The sequence below is a fragment of the Medicago truncatula genome, chromosome 1, assembly GCF_003473485.1.
Source record: "Medicago truncatula cultivar Jemalong A17 chromosome 1, MtrunA17r5.0-ANR, whole genome shotgun sequence".
Classification (NCBI taxonomy): Eukaryota; Viridiplantae; Streptophyta; class Magnoliopsida; order Fabales; family Fabaceae; genus Medicago; species Medicago truncatula.
This window is the reverse complement of record NC_053042.1, coordinates 21,023,756-21,048,125: the sequence shown is the minus strand read 5'-3', so window position 1 is coordinate 21,048,125 and position 24,370 is coordinate 21,023,756. Positions and strand designations below refer to the sequence as shown.

The 24,370-nt window shown below is 34.2% G+C and overlaps 1 long non-coding RNA gene across 3 annotated transcripts; it reads left to right on the top strand.

The window, feature by feature from the left end:
* Positions 1-19,311: 19,311 nt before the first annotated feature.
* On the top strand, positions 19,312-21,668 carry LOC25480125 (uncharacterized). 3 transcript variants are annotated; one of them, XR_003008535.2, is made up of 3 exons: positions 19,312-19,612; positions 19,715-19,784; positions 21,358-21,668. It is a non-coding gene; the product is annotated as an uncharacterized lncRNA (long non-coding RNA). The 3 variants fall into 3 exon arrangements; XR_003008533.2 differs by lacking the exon at positions 19,715-19,784 and having other exon boundaries at positions 19,312-19,490; XR_003008534.2 differs by lacking the exon at positions 19,715-19,784.
* The last annotated feature ends 2,702 nt before the right edge of the window (positions 21,669-24,370 follow it).

Sequence of the window (24,370 nt, the reverse complement as noted above, 5' to 3'; positions counted from 1 at the left end):
GCCTATATGCTAGTGCTTTGTGAAATCTTTTTTAAAAGTTTCTATTGGAATCAGTGGAACTATATAATTCAAATCAATCAAAATTTTAGGTGGGGCATTTACACCATGTCTTCCGAATACAAAGATCCCTGCATCTAATTACAATTTATTGCATACATGTCAAAATTAAGAGAAAAACAACAATAGGGAATAAAATCGAAAGACCAAACATTAGAAAATAAAAGGCTCAACCCGTCCAAATTTCTTTACAAGAATATAAGAAAGATGGATGAAGTATGTATGTACTCTATTTTAAGGGTTGTTTTTTCAGAAAATGTTTGTTCCTTTATAATTGTCGTTTTCAAATTTCAAACTAGAGTTAAATTTACTTTTTCAAAATTGCCTCTGCCCTTTTTTATTGAAAGAGAAATAAGTGAGTTGAGATGATAAATAATTAAAGATAAAATTGTTTGTAAAAAGTTGCAAATTTTAATAGCTCCATTGGTTTGTGTAAATGATGGATAAATTGACAAGTGCACCAAATTATAATAAGTAGTAAAAGGTAAATTATCTTCTCTACATGAATTGTCGCTCAACTAAGCAATTAAAATAATTTATCAAAGTAAAAACAGTAAAAGAGATTAATGGGTTGCAAGTTTTTTAATTGTCTTGCACAATAAGGACTAGGAATGAAAGGACTGAACAACAACAGGACAAATAAAGGGAGAAATGTGATCGTGCAGAAAGCTGCCTGACCATGCCAATGTTTTGCATGTTTGCGATTCCTTTTGCACAATTTTTTTCAGTTTTTCAAAAGTAAATTATAAAGAAAACATATCAGTAAGGATATATTGATTGAGATCTAAACTATTGTTCCATATTATTGGCACGAAAATTCGGTGCTCTTAACTAGTTTACATATCTATTTGAGCTAACCACAGCCAAACATGACATAGCATAGCATATCTATTTGGCAATTCACTTAAAATACCAAATGGAGATCACAATGAATTCTATGGAAAACGACAACTAAACTATAATTGTAAAAATTGTTACCTTAAGTGTATCTGAGAAGAACATATATGGCATTACTGCTTCGACTGATAGGACAGTCTTGGAGATGCTTGCAGTCAGTTGGCTATTGTAAACTCAATATGTCTACAGCTTCCAAGCGACCGAACCTCCCTTCTTGATTTGTAAGAAGACAAATCTGTTAAAAATTTCTGCACAATCTTTGAAACAATTTTCAAAAATAAAAATAAACGAGTAAAATAGTACAGAAAATAATTGACAAGCACCTGAAAGAGATGTATTTAATATCAGCTTACTCCAAATAGCATGCCAAGTTTCAAACATATATCGTCTCTGATTCATACAAGGGTCTTGCATACCCTAGGGTTTTTCAAAATAAGAAGTGCAAATAGAGAAAGGAATGGAAAAAACTTATTGGCTCCTTAAGTTTAAGATTTAAATTCTAGAGTAGGATAATGAAGCATTCGTCACTAAGGCTTTTACGCTTCTTCATCTTGGTCATGTCATTTAAAAAAAAATATACATGTGTTTTGGCCTCTCTGTTTCTGTCATTTAAGGGTGCTGATCTGTTGCTATTCCTGTTTCTTTTCTATTCAGTATTTAGGACTGTTTTTTTGCGGTTCTGTTATTTCTGTTTTTAGGCGTTTTGCTTGTTTACTGGTGCTGTAGCCTTATTTGGCCCCTCTGTACTTTAAACTTTTCCCACTTCTCTTTGTGGGATGGTTGTTTAATAATATTTGATGTTCAAAAAAATAAAATAACCGAAAGACTCAAATTAGCTAAATAGATAACAATGGGGCGAAAAGAGTTCAAGGAACCTACCAGACCCAATTCTAGGGAGCAGCCAATGCAATCAAACTTAAGAGTGAGAAAAAAAAGATTTCAAACTCACAGAAAGAAGATTTCATAGTCCATAATGAGTAGGACCAGGGATAGATTGTGAAAAATGGATCTCCTAGTAACAAGAGTATGTGTGTTTGGATGGAGGGTTTGAGAGGTGAAAGGAGAGGAGAGATTGCTATTCTTTTTATATTATGGACACGATAAAATGTCATTAAAAAATTGAAATAATAACATGATAAATGATCATATAATACTTGAATCATACTTGATTTATTTTTTAAAATATTAAATTATATGATCTGTAATTTCAAAAATAAAAATAAACCCTCCATCCAAACACACGGAACACAAGAACCTCGTGAGTAAGTTGACTTAGAATGGATTGGAGAAAGGTATCTTAATCATACACGCCGAGGGTCCTTCTTTCTTATAGTTCAATGTGTTGGTGTAAGCCCTAGAAGCCAATAGTTTATGTTAAACCTATCTTATGTATCATGACTTTTATTATTGAATAATATATGGCACTCTTTATTATATTTAGATAATGTTAATAAAGTCCTTAGAATAGATAGTTCGTGTAATAATATATTAAGTGTGACTTAATCATGAGATTACATTATCTTATAGAACGCTATTCTTAAATGTATTCGTAGTCAAAGCTTTAATATGAATAAAGGATAATAATAAAGCGTCGAGACTATTATGTATGTAGACTGATGACCGCATCTCATGGATCATAGATATGAGATATCAAGTCTATACATAGATATAAATATTAGGAGTAATATTTATATTGGATTGACCCACCGTGAGAATACTACATAGTAAGTTATAAAATTGTCATAAGATATTCTCACAATGATAATAATGTATATCGCTCTTAGACCTGAAACCACTATGATCTCTAGATGTGGACTCAAGTGCTTTGTTGCCATTCTAACGTTGTCTGTAAAAGGATAATCATAACGTTGGTTGATGGGTACTTGATGAATCATGCTAAGGGACATGAGTGTCCTAGATGGGATTTGTCCCTCCTCATTAACAGGAGATATATCTTTAGGCCTCTTGATGAAATATGACTGTAAAACTGCATGGCCATGCCGAACTAAGTCAATATGAGATATTGGACTTATTCGTTATTCAGTATATTTCAAAATCAAGAAATATAATTATTGATCTATACAAGGGTGACAATACTTATGCCTTGGGATCAATAAAAGGTATCGAGACAAAGGAGTAATTGTACACATGAATATTATCATGAAAGGTTTCGCCAGATCACTTGACATTCTTGTCACTTGGGTAGCAATGATGTGTTGCTAGATACCGCTCATTGTTTATAATATTAAATATCAGATTTAATATTATTGCCAACGTGACTAGAACCTATAGGGTCACACACAAAGAACAGTCAAAAGAGAAATATATAAGTACAACTTATATAAGGGGTGCGTTTAGTAAATAACGCTAATTAGTTAGCAAAACTACTAAACTCATTATTGGGCTTAGTGAAGTCCAACAGTGGCTTCTGACTTGCATAGCACACAAGGAGTTCTATAAATAGAACCCTAGTGCTAAAGTTTGAGGTTACGCGCTCTGAAGAAACCCTAGCTCTCTGAGACTTTCGATTCCTTGGCTAGCACCGAGTTTTGGAGGAGCACTGTTCGTGTGGACTTGATAGAGGCTTTGCTGCTTGCTGCTTGCTTTGCTGTGATCGTGATCCAGATTCCAACTTCAGTTTCAGTTTCACACTTCGAGGTAACAATCAGATCACTGATTCACGTGTAGTTCGTAATGACCCAAGGAAAGAAAATCGAAATTTTTCGCTGCTTATTCTGTAATTAGAAATCGATTTTCCTTCAGTGGTTTCAGAGCCAATTACGAAACCTTGAATCGGATTGCTTTGTTACTGCTTTATGTTTTAATTTGATTAAACATATTGAACGAACTTAAATAATAAAGAAAATTAAAATTGGCATCGTATCATATTATGTTTTCTGTGCATGGCTTTTCGATTTGATTCAATGTTTCAGAAACCGTTTCTGGTGAAACATCGACGTTTCGATTATTCATATCGACATAAACATGATCGATCGATCATAAAAACGCAGTTAATAGTAATATCAATAACGTGTATGTGCATGGCTTTTCGATCTGTTTTGATGTTTCAGAAACCGTTTCTGGTGAAACATCAAACCTTTCGATCGGACATATTGACAGAAGCATGATTTGTAAATTATGTATAACAACGGTATATATGATATACTGGATTTGAAAAGTGTCAAATGTTGATGCGAAATACGGTGTTAATTCAAAGTGAATCGGTCATACTGAATTAGCTTCTGGGGCGCTGCCCCCTTGACCGGGCAGCGGAACCCCCGGCTAATCTGCGTAGGGTGATCATATGTCGAATTTTAATTTAATTTATTTAATTATAAGGAATAATTCATAATAATAATAATAAAAGTGTGTTTGTTATTATTATCATGTGAATGATTATGGCCTTAGTCCTTTTATTTTATTTCTTATGGATATTAAAATACGGCCTGCGTGTCGTGCCTTTCTCTTATATCTCTATTGTACATTCTCTTCTCATCCACTCCCTCGTATGTAAAACGAGTTTTCTTCATATGTAATGTAATAGAATACAAGGAGGTAATAGGGCTCAAGACGTAAGGATAGTCCTGGAAGTCAAGCTTGGAGAAGCAAGATCGTTGCTAGGATTAGTTTAGATTCTCTCATTGGCTTGAGAGAGTCATAGCGTTAGGATGGCCATAATCAAGTCACTTTTATTTTTTTGTATAAATGTTATGCATGTTTTGATTGGAGTGCGAATATATATGATATATAAGCCGTGGTGAGGTGAGATCAAATTTAATAAAAATTCTTCAAATTAAAATATTAAGTTTAAAGCTTTCCAAAAGTTTAACACCCTTCAAGACTAATATCGAATATGTGGGTTTTGCCTCTGTGAAGCGCATATTCTATACTAGTAAGTTGCGGTGCGGTAATCCAATTTACCCAAGTGTTATTCTTTTGGGTCAAACTTAACTAAATTGATTTTAATAAGATTAGAATAAATTTAGAAGCTATAATTGGACGACTTCTATATGATAGAATTGAATAAAGAGTTATTCCGCCAATTGATTTGAAAGTTGTATAGGATACAATTGGAAATGTTCCTACCTAAATAGCTGAGTTTTAAGTACAGCCCCCGTTGACTTAAAACAAGGTGAAATAAGGATTCAATCCACTAGAAAATCTTCAAACGGGATTTTCCGAGTCAAGTGTTTGAAGGTCATTTGATTTGAGTAAAATAGTGGGAGCGTATTTAATTAAAGACCAAATTAAATATATATTTTCATGATACTTATTTTGCACATTTTAAATTGTAGATGGCCAATAACGCTTCCACAAACATTTTGCGATCCCTCATCGAAAAAGAAAAGTTGACTGAAACAAATTTTTTAGACTGGTTCCGTAACATGAGGATTGTCCTCACCCACGAAAAAAAGTTGTATGTGCTGGATGGACCCATTCCTGAGACACCTCCTGCTGGAGCTTCCGCGGCTCTAAGAAATGCTCATGCCAAGCATCTCAATGATTCCGTAGAAGTTTCATGCATCATGCTGGCTTCAATGACTCCCGAGCTGCAAAAACAGCATGAAGGGATGACAGCGTTCGATATGATCGGACATCTGAAGACTCTTTATGAAGAGCAAGCCAGGCATGAGAGGTTTGATGTATCTAAAGCCATGTTTTCCACCAAGCTGTCAAAGGGAGGTACCGTAGGACCTCATGTGCTCAAAATGATTGGGTACTCTGAAAACCTAGCTCGTTTGGGATTTGTCCTTGAACAAGAGCTAGTCGTTGATCTTGTCCTGCAATCGTTGCCTGAAAGTTTCAACGGTTTTGTCCAGAACTTTCTAATGAATGACATGGACAAAACGCTTCCACAGCTTGCAGCTATGTTGAGAACTGCTGAGAAAAACATGAAGGGAAAAGGAAAGGCTGCTGCCATTTTAATGGTTAATAATGGCAAGTTCAAAAAGCACCATAAGAAGCCTAATAAGTCTAAGGTAAATGGCAAAGGCAAAGCTGTTGCTAAGCCATCAACAAAGTTTTGAAGCCTACTGGAGGCGTGGCTAAGGATGGTAAGTGCTTCTACTGCAACAATTCTGGGCATTGGAAGCGAAACTGTCCAAAGTATCTGGAAGATAAGAAGAATGAAAATGTTCCTACTACTTCTGCAGGTATTTTTGTTATAGAAATTAATATGTCTACTTCTACATCATGGGTATTAGATACTGGATGTGGTTCTCATATTTGTACTGATGTGCAGGGTCTGAGAAAGAGTAGAGCATTGGCAAAAGGCGAGTGTTGAGGCAAAATCCCTAATTAATTTTAAAGATAATAAACTTTAATGATTAAGGATTAAATGGACTTTGATTAATTCCTTGGTATTTAACTTGTGCTCTTGAGTGTTTTCACTAAGACAGGAACAAGGTCTGAATCATACCAAGATGCATAAAATCAAAGGACATTGAATCCATGAACTAATTCTGAAGTTCAGAAAGTTAATTCAGAATCTTGATCAGAACGTTCTGATGAGAGTTCAGAAGGTTGTTCAGAAGCAACCCAGTTCAGAAGGTTGTTCAGAAGCAACCCAGATTCATCAAGAACGTGAAGAACATGCAAGATATGAATAAAAGGTCCAGAAAAGTACATCTGCCTGGATCTATCAACAAATAAAGGCATGGACAAGGAACTATGTCAAAAGGATCGTTAATGTTCATCCAAGACTATGAACATTAAAGTACTAGGAATATTCCAATGAGAATATTGTCCTAGATGATGCATTCATTGCACTTCAGCTGTATCTTACTATTAGCTTTGATTACATTAAAAGTTAAGTCTTACAAATCAACCTAAAGTAAGAACAAATGGAACATTCTGAGATCAGAATGTTCACTTCTGCACATGCTTCCAGCCATGAACAGTGTAGTTGGTGGAAAGATGGAAAAGCTAGCAAAAGGAGATCTTGCATCAGAGATAACGTGTACTCTGAGATGAATCAAGCAAATCTCCTTGAAGCATGGGCCTGAAGATTGCAGATCGACTATCCTCTCTTTCCTGCACCAAATCCAAGACAGATTTGAATCAACTTTATCCTACTTTTTCAAGCAACTTTTGATGCATATGGAGAAGTAACTTTTGAAGGATAAAACTTGAACAAATCTCATGTCACGTATTGGATGGACCCAGAAACTCATCAGACATTCATCCTTGATGAACCCAGATGAAGAACATCATGAATATTAAACATTCTGATGGTCAGAATGTTCAGCTCAGCACATGCTTACTTTATGAACAGTACAGTAGGTGAAAAGCAAAAAGCAAAAGCAAAGCAAATCTGTCATCTTCAACAAGAGATAGACACGTCTGAGAGTTGGTACTGAACAAGGACAACACAATCTCTCAAAGCATGGGCATGAAGATGCAGAATCCCACTAAATCCTCCTGCACCGGTTCCAAGACAAAATCTGGGAAAGGAACATTCTGATGTATGAAGAAAAGTCCATACATTGGTTATTGTCCAGAAATTCATATGAAAAGCATATGCATAGCCCAGAACTTCATGTGTTCATTCATACATGATGAACCCAGATGAAGAACATGATGAACCCAGATGAAGATCATCATGAACACAACAACATTCTGATGTTCATCAGAGATCAGAATGTTTGCCCAGAATTTCAAGTTAAAGCTTGTGGGACCCAGGACACATGGCATAACACCATTGGACATCCTACAACGGCTATATGAGCCCAAAGACTCTATAAATAGAGATCAAGGCCTTAGCCAAACTTGCACCATTGCAAAGCATACAAGAAAACAACAAAGATTGTTTGAAGCTCTTGCAAATTGAAATTGATCAATCTCTAAGGCTTTTGTTTCCTTAGTGCAAATCAATACTCTTAGTTATCTCGTGCAAAGATAACTTTCTTCCTCCTCCTCTGTTTGATTCTCAAACATTCAAACTTCACAACAAATTGCAAAGCATACAAGAAAACAACTTGATTGTTTGAAGCTCTTGCAAATTGAAATTGAGCAATCTCTAAGTCTTTCATCAACTTAGTGCAAATCAATACTCTTGTTATCTGTAGGATAACCTCTTCTTCTTCTTCTTCCACTGTTTGTTTTACAAACACCCAACTTCCATACAAATTGTAACAAAGTCTCATCTAGCTTTTAGAGGTCCTAAAGTGTTAGGTTGAGCAAAGGTTGTAAAAGTCTAAGTGGTTAACTTAGCAAGAAGGTGCAAGCCTGCTGAGGCTTAGAGAATACAGGATTGTAATTGTTCAGGTGAACAAGATTGTAAGGTGCAGGATTTGAGAGGTTATCTCAAGCATCATAGTGGAAACTCTCACAAGATTGTGAGGAGTGGACTAACCCACATTGGGTGAACCACTATAAATTCTCTGTGTGTTGATTCTCTCTTCCCTATACTCTTTACTTACTGCATACACAACACACATAAACACATTTACTTTATTAAACTGTTTTTGCAATCAGACATCAGAACGTTCTGAAGTCTGTTTTAACTTAACCATTTCAAGTTTCAACTTGAGAATCAATTTTAAGTTACAGGTTTAATATTTAAAGGGTCACAATTCAAACCCCCCTTCCTTGTGACTATTTTATCTACTTCAGCGAGGTCGATCTTAGAGTTGGCAATGGAGCAAAGGTTGCTGCTTTAGCTGTTGGAACTTATGTATTGACCTTACCTAGTGGTCTTTTACTTAATTTAGAAAACTGCTATTATGTACCTGCCATTAGCAGGAATATTATTTCAATTTCTTGTTTGGACAAGGCTGGTTTTTATTTTACAATAAAGAACAAATGTTGTTCCGTTTATTTGGATAATATTCTTTATGCTAACGCAAATTTGAGTAATGGACTTTATATCCTAGATCTCGATATGCCTATCTATAACATTAACGCTAAAAGGTTGAAACCTAATGAGTTGAATCCAACTTACCTTTGGCACTGTCGTTTAGGACATATAAATGAGAATCACATTTCCAAACTCCATAAAGATGGATTTTTGGATTCTTTTGATTTTGAATCATATGAAACATGTCGATCTTGTTTATTGGGAAAAATGACAAAAGCTCCATTTACCGGTCAAGGTGAAAGGGCTAGTGATCTTTTAGGTCTCATACATACTGATGTGTGTGGACCCCTAAACATAACTGCTAGAGGAGGCTTTCACTACTTCATTATATTCACTGATGACTTTAGTAGATTTGGATATGTGTATCTAATGAAACATAAATCTGAATCATTTACTTTATTCAAGGAATTTCAAAATGAAGTAGAAAACCAACTAGGCAAGAAAATCAAAATGCTTCGATCTGATCGAGGTGGAGAATATTTGAGCTTAGAGTTTGACAATCATCTAAAAGAATGTGGGATATTGTCCCAACTCACACCTCCTGGAACACCGCAATGGAACGGTGTTTCTGAAAGGAGAAATCGAACCTTGTTAGACATGGTCCGATCTATGATGAGTCATTCTGAACTTCCAAACTTCTTATGGGGGTACGCCTTATTAACTGTAGCTTACACACTTAACCGAGTTCCATCTAAAGCGGTAGAAAAGACACCATATCAGATATGGAATGGTCGAAAACCCAATGTGGAATATTTTAAGATTTGGGGTTGTGAAGCTTATATAAAACGACTTATGTCTACTAAGCTTGAACAAAAATCTGATAAATGTTTCTTTGTGGGATATCCTAAAGAAACTAGGGGATACTACTTTTACAAACCATCTGAAGGCACAATTGTTGTTGCCAGAACTGGATTCTTCCTTGAGAAGGATTTTGTCTCCAAAAGAATCAGTGGGAGCAAAGTAGATCTTGAAGAAATTCAAGACCCACAGAGTAATGAAATACCGGTAGAGGAACAAGGACAGGATACACAAACTATTATGACAGAAAATCCTATTCCAGTAACACAAGAACCACGTAGGTCTAGCAGGATACGTCAAGAACCCGAGAGATATGGGTATCTCATATCACAAGAGGGTGATGTATTGCTCATGGACCAAGATGAGCCTGTGACTTACACGGAGGCCATAACTGGCCCCGAATCTGAGAAGTGGCTTGAAGCCATGAAATCTGAAATGGATTCCATGTACACAAATCAAGTTTGGAACTTGATTGAAGCACCTGAAGGAATTGATCCTATAGGATGCAAGTGGGTTTTCAAAAAGAAAATTGACATGGATGGAAAGGTTAGTAACTACAAAGCGCGACTGGTTGCTAAAGGCTTCAAACAAATTCATGGTGTAGACTATGATGAAACCTTTTCACCAGTTGCAATGATTAAATCCATTCGGTACATATATAGACAAAGTCCTGAGACGTTGCAATGACAAAATCCTTCTTGAGGATGTGTAGATGACACAACCTGAAGGTTTTGGCGATCCTAAAGCAACCAAAAGGGTATGCAAATTGCAGCGATCAATCTATGGATTGAAGCAAGCTTCTAGAAGTTGGAATCTTCGCTTTGATGAAACTGTACAACAGTATGGATTCATTAAAAAAGAAGATGACCCTTGTGTTTACAAGAAGGTTAGTGGGAGCATAGTTTCATTTCTGATTTTATATGTGGATGACATATTATTAATCGGAAATGACATCCCTACATTACAAGAAATCAAAACTTGGTTAGGGAAATGCTTTTCTATGAAAGACTTAGGTGAAGCCTCCTATATATTAGGAATCAGGATCTATAGAGATAGATCACAAAGATTGATTGGCTTAAGTCAGGGTACATATATAGACAAAGTCCTGAGACGTTTCAATATGCATGATTCCAAGAAAGGATTCATCCCTATGTCATCAGGAATAAATCTATCAAAGACTCAATCCCCTTCGACTAATGAGGAAAGGGATCGAATGCGTGATACTCCATATGCTTCAGCAATTGGTTCTATCATGTATGCTATGATATGTACTCGATCAGATGTCTCGTATGCTTTAAGTGTTACAAGCAGATAGCAGTCTAATCCTGGCAATGATCATTGGATTGCTGTCAAGAATATCCTTAAGTACTTGAGAAGAACTAAGGATACCTTCTTGATCTATGGAGGTCAAGAAGAGCTCTCTGTAATTGGTTACACTGATGCTAGTTTTCAGACCGATCATGATGACTTCAAATCACAATCTGGATTTGTGTTTTGCTTAAATGGCGGTGCTGTGAGCTGGAAAAGTTCAAAGCAAGAAACAGTCGCTGATTCTACAACTGAAGCCGAGTATATTGCTGCATCCAATGCCGCAAAAGAAGCTGTTTGGATTAAGAAATTCATTTCTGATCTTGGAATAGTTCCGAGTATTGTGGATCCCATTGAATTACTATGTGATAACAATGGAGCAATCGCACAAGCCAAAGAACCTAGATCTCACCAGAAATCCAAACACATACAACGGCGTTATCATCTTATTCGAGAGATTATCGAAAGAGGAGATGTTAAAATATGCAAAGTACCAACTTTAGACAATGTCGCTGATCCACTTACTAAAGCTCTTGCCCAGCAGAAGCATGATGGTCATACTAGATCTATGGGTATTAGGTTTATGCCTAATTGGCTCTAGTGCTAGTGGGAGATTGTTGGTGTAAGCCCTAGAGGCCAATAGTTTATGTTAAACCTATCTTATGTATCATGACTTTTATTATTGAATAATATATGGCACTTTTTATTATATTTAGATAATGTTAATAAAGTCCTTAGAATAGATAGTTCGTGTAACAATATATTAAGTGTGACTTAATCATGAGATTACATTATCTTATAGAACGTTATTCTTAAATGTATCCGTAGTCAAAACTTTAATATGAATAAACGATAATAATAAAGCGTCGAGACTATTATGTATGTAGACTGATGACCGCATCTCATGGGTCATAGATATGAGATATCAAGTCTATACATAGATATAAATATTAGTAGTAATATTTATATTGGATTGACCCACCGTGAGAATACTACATAGTAAGTTATAAAATTGTCATAAGATATTCTCACAATGATAATAATGTATATCGCTCTTAGACCTGAAACCACTATGATCTCTAGATGTGGACTCAAGTGCTTTGTTGTCATTCTAACGTTGTCTGTAAAAGGATAATCATAACGTTGGTTGATGGGTACTTGATGAATCATGCTAAGGGACATGAGTGTCCTAGATGGGATTTGTCCCTCCTCATTAACAGGAGATATATCTTTAGGCCTCTTGATGAAATATGACTGTAAAACTGCATGGCCATGCCGAACTAAGTTAATATGAGATATTGGACTTATTCGTTATTCAGTATATTTCGGAATCAAGAAATATAATTATTGATCTATACAAGGGTGACAATACCTATGCCTATCGAGACAAAGGAGTAATTGTACACATGAATATTATCATGAAAGGTTTCGTCAGATCACTTGACATTCTTGTCACTTGGGTAGCAATGATGTGTTGCTAGATACCGCTCATTATTTATAATATTAAATATCAGATTTAATATTATTGCCAGTGTGACTAGAACCTATAGGGTCACACACAAAGAACAGTCAAAAGAGAAATATATAAGTACGACTTATATAAGGGGTGCGTTTAGTAAATAACACTAATTAGTTAGCAAAACTACTAAACTCGTTATTGGGCTTAGTGAAGTCCAATAGTGGCTTCTGACTTGCATAGCACACAAGGAGTTCTATAAATAGAACCCTAGTGCTAAAGTTTGAGGTTACGCGCTCTGAAGAAACCCTAGCTCTCTGAGACTTCCGATTCCTTGGCTAACACCGAGTTTTGGAGGAGCACTGTTCGTGTGGACTTGATAGAGGCTTTGCTGCTTGCTGCTTGCTTTGCTGTGATCGTGATCCAGATTCCAGCTTTAGTTTCACACTTCGAGGTAACAATCGGATCACTGATTCACGTGTAGTTCGTAATGATCCAAGGAAAGAAAATCGAAATTTTTCGCTGCTTATTCTGTAATTAGAAATCGATTTTCCTTCACAATGGCTAGCCAAAATGACCAATTCACCAAGTTCCTAAACTTATTAAGGCATTTGATGATGAATATTCCTTTGTTAACCTTCTTTCTCAATCCTCGATGTTTTTTTTAAACGGCATGACAAAGATAAAGAAGAGTTAAACACGTATATAGAGTCACGTAATCACTAAATATGTGGTCGCTATTCAATTTACAAAAGCCAAATTAACCAATTGTTTGATTATCAAATTCATGAGCACGTTAGTTTTTTGTAGAGTGAATTTCAATTTTTTTTTATGTTTTTAATTAGTGAGATGATGTTTGGTTGCCGTTGTTTCGAATTTTTTCAAGTGAAATAAATAGTTTTTTTTTTTAAGGGAAGTGAAATAAATAGTTAGGCATGTAATCCATGGAGTTATTTTGTTTTTTGTTATGTTTCTTTATTGATGGTAAAATAAAGTATTCCTGAATTCTATTTGAGACATCTAATCTAAGTGTTGATAAAATTAGCTTGAATTCTTAAGCTTTGCACGACTAAATTTATTCCTACTGTTTTTCTTTTAATTATATATCTTCTTAGTAACTTCAATATATATTAGATTTTAGCTAGCCCATACACCTTAAATATCAGAGGATCAAGACCTCGAAAGGAGGCTTGGACCGTTTAGGATGGATCCAATAATAACCTTTTCTAATCTGCTTACAATTGTTAGGTAACAATTCAAGAGCTAAAATGCTAGACTCACTCTATAAATACCAACTCGTGATATTGGTCCATATACGTGTAGTGTACTGGTGAAATGTTTTCATAAATACCGTTTCGTCTGTTGGAGAATAAGATTGTCGACGAAGATGCTAAGTTCAAAGATAATTTAACGTCATCAAACAAAATTTAAACTTGTAAGTGATTAAATACATGTCTTTTCAAACAAAAATTCTACGTTAAGTCCCTTAACAAATCCTACAATTTGTAATTGTAGCTTTTGTAAATTCACATTGAATATCAGCAATTGCCAATCCAAACAAGCAAGACAATTGTTTTTTATTTTAGTATAAAAATTAGAAGTACAAATTTAGAGAAATTTTATTTGAAGAACCTTTTTTTTTTATAACTTATAGACAATCAAAGACATGAAAGATAATGAGGTTGTTTTCTAAGTTATTAACATTGGTCACGAGTTTTGTGACCCTGATGCACATGCAATTGCCAGGAACATGATATATTATAATTGTAGTAATAAGCGTCATTTTGGGGTCACTTTCTGTGACAATAATTTGATGGGTCAATGGTTCTACTTCTACTTCAAGGAGCTGTCTATGTGGAAGATATCCACCATATAACAAATACAATATATTGCCTATATTTGTGTGATGGAATACCCCATGTGATGTGCTTTGTCTTTAATGCATTTTCGTCCTCTCTATTCCTATAGGATATTATCGAACCAAACCAACACTTCTATGCTAACATTGTGTAAGGGGAAGGGTGGTGGTGGAAGATGATGTGGGAAATATTTAGTGTTGAGAGACTATAATAACATCGTGTTCTCTATTTAATTTAATAGTCAAAAACTAATTTTTTCATGCTGGGAAAAAATTAGTCTTTTCTATGCTAAATTCCACCTCACATTATAGTTTTGATGTCAAATAAAATGATATTTGGCTTTTGTGAGTATTTGAGAAATACGTGTAAAATTAAAATTTTATTTCGATCGCAATTCAAAGTGAATTGATTTATAATCTAAAAATCATTTACAATTGAGATTTTTTTAACGGATACAATTGAGTTAGTTATTATTGACTTTAAAAGGAGAAACAGAAAAAGGGAATACAATGATGGAACATAAGAACAGATAGGACCGAAGAATGGACAAGAGTTGTCTAAGAATAAATGAACTTTGTTAATCCCGCGAATTTTGATCAATTTGTTAATCCCCTCAATTACTCTTGGTCATGAATTCAAATTTTGATCTCTATAAAATTGATTTTATACAATATTTTGTTAGAAAAATATATTTTTAAAGACCACATTATTTTTTTTTGTTTTAGGCCTCTTAATCTCTAGGGCCAGCCCTGCGTGTTCATCTCTAATTTTGAATCAATGTCATATTTGTCTTTTTATAATGTTGTCCGGAACAATTTGGTTTTTATAAAAGTTACATTCAATTGTTTGGAGATTGTTAAATAATAGGGTTCCAACTAGAAATAATTTGATTCGTGCGGATACAAAACTTAACATCTCCTTTGCTTTTGGAAAGATGTAATATGCGAAAAACATTTAAACATTTGTTTTTTGATTGTCCTAGATTTTCATTATGGTTTAATGTCTTGTCTTGGTTATAAACTAGTTGTGTGTTGACAAACAACGACTTTTGTCGTGTGGTTCTATTTATAGGTTTGATATCTTATGGTAGAAGAGTGAATGAATGTCTTCATTCATTTTAGTTGGCTTAGATGTGATCAATTTGATTATTGGGCATGTATTTAGTTGCATATGTGATCAATTGTGAATCCAAAACATCAGGAAGAGCTAATCAACTCTTTTTCTGATGTGATCATGGAATCTGCTTCTGATCATCTCCCTACCTCCTCAAACAGCCTACAATCATCATATCACTTAGCCATCCAACCTCTCATTTCCCCAAAACCATCAAAGATACCCTCACCACCAACCATCTTTCTTGATTCTACATTATTAACTGATGTGTGTGAGAAGATCTTCAAGGAATTGAACCAACTCATTCAAGCTAGAAATGATTTGATTCACAATGAGAAACAATGGAATAGGCTGAAAGAGAGAGTTGACTACATCTTGTCTGCCCTTCAATGAACTTGTGTTAGTGAACAAGATATAGCACAACAGAAGTTTCAAGACTGGCTGAAAGGAGTAAACAGCAGTCTACAAGAGGTTAAGATTCTGAAAACTTGGGTGCAGAATCCCCCAAGCTTAAGAGGAAGAGAAGCCACAGACTTCATTCCTATTGGTGTGCGTCCCAAAGATTTGGATCTAACCCTCTTAAGCAACATCAACTTCAAAACAGCATCTCCCAACCTAGATTTGATTCAGAAGAATGCTGCTTTGGTAAAAGAGAACAAGAAGCTTCAGAAGGATCTACTAGAGCAGAAGGTACTTCTGCTTGAATACAAGAATGCTACTGAAGCAAAACTAGAAGAAGCTAGAGCAAGAGAGGAAAATTTGATTAAGAGCAATGAAGACTTCAAGACTGAGATGAAGGTTCAGCAAGAGGCAATGAAGAAGCAACAAGAAGAAACTAACAATATGCTTAAACAAATGATGGAAATGTTTAGCAAACAAGCCAACCCTTAGTTGCACACAATTTTAGCTTGTTTTGTCTTTAGCATTTACTATATTTGTTTACACTTCTGTTACTTCGGAACTCTGTTTATCTTTAATTTATTCAAGTTATGCTATGATATTACTCTTCCACCATCTATTTATGCTCTGATTTACATATGATTTGCTCTTCTGTTATTTAGTTTTGTTTATTTTTTTTGTTGATGACAAAAGGGGGAGTAGTTGTATAGTATTTATATAAGCGCTGAGCCCCATCAATTTAAATTTAAAGAACCTTCTTCTTATCTTTTAATCTTCAAGTTAATTTCGTTTTTAAATGATGAATTTAATTACCATGAATAGAACTCAGGGGGAGCTTACAAACCTCACCATAAAGTACTATTGGACTTAGAGGGAGCTTACAAACCTCATACCTTAAGGGTATGTTTGGATGACAATAGAAAGTAGAAGGAAAGATAGTGAAAGGAAAGAATGATAAAGGATTGAAAATGAGTAGAAAGTGAATGGAAAATGAGATGATTGTTTAGTTATTTGGAATGAATGAAAGTGATAAGAAAGTAAAAGGAAAGAAAGATATAAATTTGGCAAATGACATAAATACCCCACATTAAAATAAACTAATATATTTTAACTAAACAATATTTTTTTCTCGACATCAACTAAAATTGTATAAAATAACAACAGGACAAAATAAAATTAATGGATATTTAAAATGAAATGGTAAGCATGTAACAGTTAAAAAGGTCTAATAGTATATTATTATACTCCTTCCGTCCTGCAATAAATGATTCATTTAAAAATGTGCAATTTTGACCTAACTTATTTTGACCGTATTTTTCTACTAATATGCAAAGATAAATAATATTATATAAGTTGGCGTAATAAAATCAACTGTGTCAAGTATTATGGGACAGAGTAGTATTAATTTATTGACCATTAATACGTAAAGAAAAATAGCACAACCCACCATTCAAATAAGGTTATATTGGACCTTTCATTGAATAGTGCTCTTCCGTGCACTTTCTTTGCTGTTTTGTTGAGCATAAACAAATTTGGTTGTGGACCCCATCAATTGCAATCTTTCCTTCCTCAATCATAGATGATCTAAACCAAAGAAACCTAAGTTTCATGAAATTTTCTTTCCTCTTGCCTTTCTTTCCCTATACTGTCTGTTGTTCCAAACAGACCCTAATAGTCAAAGTGTTAATTAGATTAACAACAATTGAACATTTTTAAATACTATTGTTTGTCATCATCAAAAAGGGAGAGATTGTTGGAACAAAATTTGTTTAGCAATAATAACCCTTAAGAGTTTTGATGATAACAAAGTATTAAAAATTGTCAATTGGATACGTTAATATTTGTTCAAGTGTACAAGACTATAGACAATATTGACATCTTAAATTGGTCTTGAAAAAACAAATAAAGAGCAAGTATATCAACAAAAAAGGAAGCTTAAAGCGTCTGTAGAAAACTGCTCCTAAAGTTTTGAAGTGCTCCTGAAGACAAAGTGCTTCTGAAGTGATGACGTCATCAGAAGCTGTGTATCACCAGAAGCTGCAGTTCATCAGGAGATTGAACTTATAGTTTCAAAAGCTGTTTTAAGGACTCTAACTCGCCTAAAGATTGCAGAAGACTGGAAATGTGTGGCAACAGCTATTTTGAAATGCATTGGATGCCTATTCTTCAAAGAGCGTTGACATAGTACGTATGTAGAAAAGTGTACAACCACTACTTCCACTACTCTGAGTTTGTCTCTGCTACAAGAAAAGGATAACAGCTCTGCCTGCAACAATGTCTATATACATTGGGAACGCATTTGAAATTGATCCTTCGTAGGACAATAACCATATCAGGCAAAAGATCATTGGTGATAGATCAAAGCTTCAAACGACTCTATTTTGAATGAGAAGACATTTCAACGTCTCTTTCACACCTCTATATAAAGGAGTGAAGACTCAGAGTTACAAAAGAACAATACTACGCATCAGCTAAGCTAAAACTCTGTTGAAATTGCTCTTCACTTCAAAGTTCACTTAGAATTTCTTAACAAAGCTTATATCTTGGGAATTCTAGAGTCTTTAGAGTCTGTATCTGATTTGTATTGTGAACACCACTGATTGTATATCAAGTGTTCAACCTCAAACAATTTTCATTATAATTCTGTTTGAATTTAGAAGTCTCTTGCAGTTGTGTGTGCTTGAGCAATTTGAAGTCTCATACTAAGTTTAGTAGTGAGCGTTTGTAATCAGATATTACTTAGTGAACTCCCCTTGGAAGTGCAAGGGGGACAGGACTGACTTCCGGTTTGTGGAAGGAACCTGTATAAATTGCTTGTGTATTTCTTCTCTTTTTCTCTCTGTTCTTATCCGTTGCATTTAGTTCTGAACATCTCTTCAGAAGTAGAATTCTATCTGCTTCTGACCTGCTTGTTTCAGATAGGAGAAAGAAAAGAAAAAGTTAACACAATTCAACCCCCCCCCCCCCTCGTGCTTTTCTCACCTTCATAGTGCACAAGAGTATCAAACTCACACACACAGTCCTAAACAAGTATCACAGGCGATACAAGTAAGGCACACAGTAAAGATTCTAAACTTGCATCAACATGATACAAGAACAGAATACATGTAGACTCAAAACCCTAAAAATCTAAATTTTTTAGTATGACGGCTTAAATGAGCAATTAGGTCTTGAAGTCTTGTTTTTATACTGAAGCAGCTTGGGCTAAATACTTCGTTGGGCTTTAGTACAAAGCAGATCGGTTCAGCTAATCTGCAAAACTGAATTCATAAACAAATCTGAAAAGTCCTAAAATGTCGGAACAATTATAGGATCGTTCCAGCCAATAACGGTAACACCCCAAATTTTATAAATAATATTTATGTGTTTATATATATAAATATATATAAATATCGTAATATTGTATGACAAAAATTTCTTTCTATTAGTGTTTGTTTGGTGTGCTAACTTCAATTGAGCATACTATTAAATATATAAAAATATTTTATTAGTATTATAAAATAGAAAACGTGGTTAATAAATGATGATTATTTATTTTTAAAAAAGAAACACATAGAAAGGAAGAAAGAACCGATAAATGCAATTAGTTGGGATGCAGCCCACTACTCTCACCACTACACCTTCATTCACGGAAGTAACAGAGAAGTGACCCATTATTTACACCACCACCGTTTCACATTATATATGTATAGGAGCCTTAGTAGGAAAACCCAGTTCTTTTGCTCTGAAGTGCTGCAGAACAGAGGTAATTCTAGTGCAATCGATCAACTTCTTATTTTCCTCAAAATTCCCAATTGATTTTCTCTACCTGTCATCTTTGATTCCGAAAATTCAAGTAGTAGCCATCAGTTCAATTTCCCTTCAGCGGTGAGAGTTTTTCCATCAAATCCCTTATTGGGTTCCCTTTGCATTCAAAATTGTTATATTATTTAAATTAGACACTAATATGTGCTCGCGGTAATTTTACAGCTTCGTTGTCATTCCTGTGAGTCTACTTTTGAGTTTTCTGCTCTATTGGATTGTGGGTTTTCACCTTGAGGTAATGGGGGGGGGGGGGGGGGGGGGGGATTATTTTACTCATGGGTATTTTAGCAGAAATGGGTAGAGGGGTTGGCCTTGACCCCGGCTTCGGCCTTGTTTGTGTTTGTTTGTGCTTTCAATACTTTTGATAATTTAATTATGTGTTTGTTGTTAATTGAAAGTGCCGAGCTGTGCAATCCAATGTAGGAAATATTAGATTAAGTAATTGGGTCTGTTAGTATCATGTAGGTTGGATTAGTTAGTGTAGAATTTAAGAGAATATGATATAGTTGGTAGTTCTTGAAGTAGTATGGTGCATCCATGAAGTGTGATGCATGACTTTAATTAATTCTCCCCATTGTTTTTAGTTCACGGTTTAATAATCTTAAAGGATAAAAGTAAGTAAATTTCAAATGTAGCTATGATTCAAGAAAACATTAGCTAAGAGTTCTATAATATTGGGTACTTTGAGAAGCTATAGAAATAAGGATGTGGATAATTGAGGTTCTAAATAGTGTAGGAGGCTTCAACCTGATATACTAATAGCTATGTGTAGTTATATTAAGACCTATGTTATGGGAATTCTTATGGCTTATTAGGATTGTAGTTTTTAAGGATCAAATGTTATAAGGTGTTTAGAACAAGTTCATTACTAAAGTGATGGAATCACCGTTGGAAAAACCTTAGTAGTTAAATTGTTAAAAAGAAACCCTGTAACACTTTTAGGTCTGTTAGGTAGGTTGCAAATAGTTGGGAACGCTTGAGTATACATAAAGTAGTTTTTGATATTTTTAATGTAGAATTAGAGTATGAGTAATAGTTTAGGAGTGAGATCTTTAATTTAGATTAGTTATAAGGTAATTATTAGAGGTATGTTTTTATAAGAGGTTATGATAGACATTATTGAGTGGAGTTGTCTAGTCTGTGAGAGACAAAAATGCTACTCAGGTAATATCCTACGAATATGCTAACCAATTGATCCCTTAACTGTGATGTATTTAGCCTGTGAGAGGCGACAACGATACTCACTTTTTAAATGAGGAGTAAAGGTGAATTATTATTGCATTTGTTTGTGTAAACATGCATCATATTAGAGACGAAGTTATGATGGGGGATAGTAAATATGAATTGGGATGGTGGAGGCCAATTACTGGGCCTTGAGGGTGATTTACGAATCTATATGTCTGGTGTGGAACTCCTATGTGACTCGTGTTGATCCCACGATGTCGGGACAAACTTATAAAGCTGGACAGCCCTGACTAATCACCTGACAATATTTTACTAGTGAGAATGTAAAGCATCGAAGTCAACTAGTGAGGTGTTGCTTCAATAGAGACGCTGAACATGTACTCCTAGTCTACTATCTAGAGTTAGATTTGGTACCACATGCATATGAAGTAGAGGTGAAGGTGCATTGCATTGTCATTCATTTTCTTGAAAATTGTAATGTGTGATGTTGATTGGTATTTGGTTTGTATGTGCGTGTTTATATTATGTTATGTTTCTATCCATTGCTGATTTTATACCATGTACATGCTGTAAAACGTATCTCACCCCTCTTTTCTATATGCTCTCGTGTGACTTATATGCAGATCATCCTCAGGATGAGACTGAGGAGTAATGTCAAGGTGATTCCACTAGGATGGAGTGGAGAACTATTATTCCACTTATGTCATTATGTTTTGCTGGAGACTTTTGTCGGATCGTGACTTTCATCTATTTGGGTTGTTAGGCTCTGATATTGTGACATCGGGGTCGGATTTAATAAAGTAGTTGTGAATTTATTTTGTGATTTATTTCATTTTGAAAACTATCCGTTATATTAGTTTTATTATGAAGAAGTTTGTAAGTCTCAAATAGCCAAAGATATTTCTCTTTCAATTTATGATGTTGGATTTTAATATGTGGTTCACGTGATATCCTTTACCATTCGAAAATGTTTTTGAAGTATTATTATTATTGTTGTTGTTGTTGTTACTATTGCTAAAAAAAAAAAAAAAAAACTTTACCTATTTTTGGAACAGTTTTGTGAAAATAAGTAAATAAAAATTATTTTTGGGGTTTAGGGTGTCACAATAACAAATATTTCCTAAAATATAAAATCTACTTTAGAAATATTCCACAGCTGATTTTGTATAGATATGCGTGTTGCTTGGACAATAAGATAAGGAAATATTGTTCCCTTAAACAATAAAGAGCGCGTACACATATATGCATGAACTCAGGCACACTGAACCGTGCCAAGAAGTTGGAACATTGTATCCAACACCTTACAGAGATGCCTAAACATATGTTGGAACTTTGGTTTCAACTTACAAAACAAGGATATTTGTTTTAGCAATAATGCAGTAAACACAAATACCCAACAAAACTCATTTCACTACTGCTACAAGGGTGTTGAGATACTTGAAAGGATCACTTGGTCGTGGCATTTTCTTCCCTGGAGATGCTACTCTTCAGTTGCAGGGATTTTCAGATGCATTTTCAGATGCAGACTGGGCAGGCTGCAAAGATACTAGAAAGTCCATTTATGGACAGTGTTTTTTCTTAGGAAAGTCTCTTATTTCATGGAGGACTAAGAAGCAATTGATTGTTAGGAAGTCATCATCCGAGGCTGAGTATAGAGCATTAGCAGCTGCTTCATGTGAATTATTGTAACGACCCAATATATATTTTATACATGGTCTTTTATAAAATTCACAATTTATCATTTAATTTTTGGTTACTTAATTTATTATTTAATGATTTATATTATTTCAACATGTTACGAGTAGTGGTTACTATATTATTTTATTTTATCTAAGTAGAACTTGTTTAATTGGTTTTCTAGTAAATTATATGTGTATAAGAAGTAAGAGACAAATAATTAGTTTTAGAATGTGTTTAACTAGTGTTGGTCAAGTATAAAATAATAAGTGTCATCACTACTAAAAAAATAAAAATTAGTGAGGGAAATTTACTGAGGGAAAACATGAAATCCCTCTCTAATTCCGTCACTAAATTTTGCGATTAAAGAATTTGTGAGGAATTTTATGTTTTCCGTCACAAATTTCCCTCCCTAATTTTGCTTTTCCTAGCAGTGCATTAAGATAATTGATCACCACATCTCTATTGACCCTATCATTTTAATTGAGCAAAATTATGATTCGTCATTGTCTTTTCAAACAAATTCAAAATCTTATGACTAGAGAATCAATTTTTTTTTTTTTGAAGGAGAGAATCATTTTATTGATTTCTTGGTTTGTATTCACGCCCATAATGAGAAACGGTTTACTGTTTGCTTTTGGAAAAGGAAACATTTTCGACAAAATATTGGCAAGACATTAAAAGTATTCATAGAAATTTAAGTTGAATTGATGTTCATTACTAGAAGAGTATTACGGTTACCTTTGTTGACTATTGAAATATATCAAGTGATTGGTTTTAGGTCCAGTGACATTTATTATGATTGCATTAAGTTCACTTGATCATAGGATTGTTACTTGTATTTATGCGACAATACAACCTCTGAACACCCATTATCGTGTAACTTTTGTAGACTAGAGAACCAAAGTATAACCCTATACTCACAATCACAAATTAAAAGAAGAGAGGACCTAGATATCCTTTTCTTGGCCATTTTCAAACTATAGACATAACAGATAACTAAGAGTCTTTGTTAGAAATTAAAGGTAAGGATTTTTTCCCCATACGTTCTTACTAAGTGTTAGAACTTTATTATGAAATAGTGGTAGAAATTTTTGTCGTTTAAAAGAAGATAAAAATAATGATAATAATTAGAAGATAAATAAATTTATTAAAGTTTGGATTTATTTAGTAAATTTATATATGAGAAGGTGATATCGATTTCTATTATTTTTTATTTGCTTTGTGATGTTTGAGAATAAAAAGATGTAATTTGTTTAATATTTTATTGTGTGGTTTCCTTAGTGGTTGGGCTTTAATTTGCACTTGCCTAAGTGGCTAGAATGTATATTTTGAAATTAATTATCATGACATGACATATGCATAGTCTGTGTGGCTTGTTTCATTATCATGACATTTGCATAGCCTGTGTGGCTCGGTTCGAGCCTGTGTGGCTCGTTTAGCCTGTGTGGCTTGTTTATATCCGGATTATGTAGTGATTAAGAGCATGCATCTCATGCATAATTTCATTTGAGTTCTTTTAAAATATGACTTGTGTATTTTTATTTCTTTTTGATTGAGAAAATTTTATACTATCTATTTTAGAGCATTGTTTTTTGTGCTTTGAGTATGAACCAATTTGGATAAGGAAATTGATCCTTACATTAATAAAATTTTGTAGGTACCAAAGATGAAATATGAAGCTTGATGTGTGATGAAACGCGTACGGGGCAAATTGGGTTTTTCAATGAAAATGAAGACTAGTTTTCTTTAAAATGTAATTGTAACTTGTAAAATATTTTTGAACTCTAGTATTTCTTCTATATGGAATAATAAATCTTAAGGAGTAATTTTTTATTGATTTATTTTTAATAGTTTGTCTTTCTATTAGTTTCGTTCAAACAGTTTTGTTAAAAAAAATATAGTTTCATATCTATATACTTATATTAAAAGAAATGTCATTTGAATTTACCATTTTGC